A 4213-nucleotide genomic window follows, 5' to 3' on the forward strand; every position below is an offset into this window, starting at 1 on the left:
ATGGAGTTGCAAAGAGTCGGACACGACTGAAGCAACTTAGTATGCAGGTTTCTCTCGGTTGCATATACTACTGTGAGTCCCTTCCTGGCCACACCTTTGCAACTGTCGACAGGAAGTCTTTGGTTGCTCTAGGGCAGTGGTTCTCAGCCTGGACTATACATCACTGCCACCTAAGGGACTGGCGGCTCAGTCTGGGCTGAGAGGGGACACTCTGGAGAGTGGGGTCTTAGTTCTCTGACCAGCCATGTAACTCATTTCTCCTGCACTGAAAGATGGATTCTTAACCACCAGAGATGTCTCTCAAAAAGATAATATTAGCATTTTACAAGGACCTGGTGAATCATGTCATATTGATTTTTTTTCTATATTGTCTGTGTATCATAAGAAACAAGCTTAGTGCCTAGACCCTAACACATTCTCCATAAATCTTCATTAGCTTAAAGGAAGGATAAACACTACCCACCGGGAAATGGAGACTTGGAGAGGCAAATGCAACCAGCCTTTGGTGGTCTTGTATGAATGCAGTGAAGATCTGCTTTCTCTGGACTTTTGATATGAACCTGCTAGTAATAACAGGGACTTTCTAAATAGATGGGGAAGCAAAACTAGGATCAAACTCATTCTCAACTTAAAATGAGTGAATGGGAATCATATCAAGCTTGCCTACTACATGTCTGCATTTCTTTAAAGCTTGCTCTCTCCTGTTCTCTCCTTTCATCCAAATTTTCCTATCAGTTCACGTCAGAAAGTTATTTTACAAACTCACTTTTCTTGTCATCATATTAAAATCAGGAATAAGCATGTAGCACATTCTGCTTTCTGTCAGTTAGACATCTAATCACACTTTTCTCATTGTCATGGAAACAGCTTACCTTTGAATAGTACAAGTTGGGAGTTTTTATTTTGAATAAACTTTTTGAACATCTGATTGATGAGATACAACAGTGTATATTTTAATGCAAACCTGTTTTTAATGGGCAGTGACAGTTGCTCTAGAATATAAAAAAAATATAAAATTTCTTGTCCTGCAAAGCAACTGCTGAGAGCAAATATACTTCCAAAATACCATTAGTTTTAAGGCTCCAGATAGTGTTTTGTAACTGTGAAAGCTCCCTTTAAAACTTCCACTTTACCAACTTTCTGGGTTCACCCAAAGTCTCTTTTTCTGCTGAAAATCAACTGACTGTTGCCACCATATGCTGAATGCTTGAGGCCTGGAGGCTAAGCACTAGCTTGCTGAAACATTTCTGCTCAGATGAGCTGACTCATTTTAAATAATCCTAAACCTGATTATAGTGGCTGCTGCGAGTGTATTGTGTAACTAATATGATGTGATTCCACAAACTACAAGAGAAAAGAGGAAGGAAGGAAGGGAAGGAGGCAAGGAGGGAGGGAGGAAATGGGAAATGGGGTTTACAAAAATCAAATTGAATGCTTTGTCAAGTCTTAATAATAAAAAAGAATCACTAAAATATATTGCTGTCAAATTAGTTGTGAGCAAGGTAATTGAGAGCAATTTCCATATAACATTGTAAAATATACTGAGATCTGAAAGGATTCTGCACCTAGATGGGTTAGCAAGGATCATTTCTGGTTCAATCCTCATGAAACCAACTGGAGCATAGACTTCAGCCTACATATATGGCTAAGGCAAGACTGCTAACACGTATCTACCATCAATGTAAGCATAATTAGAGAAAAGTTCTCGGTCCTCATCAGGAAGCCCAGTGAATAAATTTATCTGCTGGATTCAAATTAAAATGTGAAAAGTATGTTTATGCACATTTATGTTCCCACCCTTTCATGAGAGTTTTCAACACTGATCGCAAAAAAAAAAAAAAAAGAAAAGAAAGAGGGAGTCTACCTAGTGATCACACGGTTGTTCTGTTTCTCTGCTGCTGCTGGTGCTAAGTCGCTTCAGTCGTGTCCGACTCAGTGCGACCCCATAGACGGCAGCCCACCAGGCTCCCCCGTCCCTGGGATTCTCCAGGCAAGAACACTGGAGTGGGTTGCCATTTCCTTCTCCAGTGCATGGAAGTGAAAAGTGAAAGTGAAGTCGCTCGGTCATGTCTGACTCCTAGCGACCCCATGGATTGCAGCCTACCAGGCTCCTCCATCCATGGGATTTCCCAGGCAAGAGTACTGGAGTGGGGTGCCATTGCCTTCTCCGGTTCTGTCTCTCAGTCGTGTCCAACTCTTTGTGACCCCAAGGACTGCAGCACACCAGGCTTCCCTGTCCTTCACCATTTCCCGGAGCTTGCTCAAACTCATGTCCATCAAGTCAGTGATGCCATCTGACCATCTCATCCTCTGTTATACTCTTCTCCTCCTACCTTCAGTCTTTCTCAGCATCAGGGTCTCTTCCAATGAGTTAGCTCTTTGCATCAGGTGGCCAAAGTATTGGAGCTTCAACTTCAGCATCAGTCCTTCCAATGAATATTCAGGGTTGATTTCCTTTAGGATTTAGTGATCACACAGTAGTATTAATAGATCACAAAATGCCCCTAACAAACTTGAGTTTCACTGGAAGAGCAGAAGAGTATTATTCATCTTATACCAAAAGTCATGAACCCAAAATTGATGCTAAGATTATGTCTTATTGATGGAAAAATGAAAGGGAGGGAGGAAAGGAAAGAAAGATGAGGGGGAAGGAAGAGAAAGGAGAACAGAAGATAATCATATTTGGATTTGATTTCTCCCAATTTTGTTTTCTATGAAACTTTGCTTCACTGAAGAAAAACAATGGTGTTTGTGAACAATATACCCTTGAGAAAATTGTCTCAAAACAATATACCTTGAGGCAGGTTGTCTCAAAACAACTTAGTTAGATCTTTGAGACTGTCTCAAACATGGATGGCTTTGTTTGGGAAAACAAAATTCCATGGAAGGGAGCTATGAGAATTCCATGCATTTTCACAGAATGTACAGGTCTGTAGGGAGCTGAGACTAGAATTCCACCCCTGACTCCCAGCTTTAATTGCTTCCCTCTGCCCTTGTTTCTTTCCTAGCAGACAAAAGCTGTCCATGAAGTGAGAAAACCGAACAGCAGTCTCAGAATTCCTCCTCCTGGGACTCTCAGAAAAGCCAGAGCATCAGATCTTCCTCTTTGGGCTCTTCCTGCCCATGTACCTGGTCACCATCTTTGGAAACCTGCTCATCATCCTGGCCATCTTCACAAACTCACACCTCCACACGCCCATGTACTTCTTCCTCGGTAACCTGTCCTTCATCGACATCTTCTTGTCTTCCACCACCATCCCCAAGATGCTGGTTAACCTCTGGACTCAGAGCAAAGCCATCCCCTTTGCAGGCTGTCTTGCCCAGATGTATGCCTTCCACCTGTTTGGGACCACGGACAGCTTCCTCCGGCCATGACGGCCATTGACTGGTTTGTGGCCATTGTCCACCCTCTGCGCTACTTGGCCATCATGAGTCCCCGTGTGTGTGGGTTGCTAGTGGTGGGGTCATGGCTGATCACTAACCTCCAGTCCATTGTCCACACCAGCCTCATGGCTCAGTTAACCTTCTGTGCTGCCTCTGAAATTCCCCACTTCTTCTGTGACCTCATGCCCCTGCTGAAGCTCTCCTGCTCAGACATACACACCAACGAGCTGGTGATCTTTGCTTTTGGCATCATCATGGGCATCAGCCCTCTCACATGCATCCTCCTCTCTTATATCTGCATTTTCTGGGCAGTCTTCAAGATCCCTTCTGCTCAGGGCAAATGGAAAGCCTTCTCCACTTGCAGCTCACACCTCACCGTGGTGACTCTATTCTATGGCACTATCTTTGCCGTGTACCTGCAGCCAGCATCTCCCACCTCCTCTCAGAAGGACAAGGTGGCTGCCTTGATGTGTGGGGTGGTCATCCCCATGCTGAACCCCTTTATCTACAGCCTAAGGAACAAGAACATGAAGGCAGCCCTGAGGAAACTAGTCAGCAAAGTAGTCCCATCTCAGTCTTAGGGCAGAATAGTTTCTTAGCATCTACCATGTTCCTTGGGCTTCCCTGGTGGCTCAGAAGGTCTGCCTGCAATGCAGGAGACCCAGGTTTGATCTTTGAGTCAAATGATTCCCTAGAGAAGGGAGTGGCTACCCACTCTAGTATTCTTGCCTGGAGAATTCCATGGACAGAGGAGCCTTGTGGGCTACAGTCCATGGGGTTGCAAAGAATCGGACACGACTGAGCCACTAACACTTTCACTTTCACTATA

General features: G+C 44.1%; 1 pseudogene; it reads left to right on the forward strand.

Moving 5' to 3' along the window:
- Positions 1-3024: 3024 nt before the first annotated feature.
- LOC102411203 lies at positions 3025-3987 on the forward strand (annotated as a pseudogene).
- Positions 3988-4213: the final 226 nt, after the last annotated feature.

The sequence above is a fragment of the Bubalus bubalis genome, chromosome 9, assembly GCF_019923935.1.
Source record: "Bubalus bubalis isolate 160015118507 breed Murrah chromosome 9, NDDB_SH_1, whole genome shotgun sequence".
Lineage (NCBI taxonomy): Eukaryota > Metazoa > Chordata > Mammalia > Artiodactyla > Bovidae > Bubalus > Bubalus bubalis.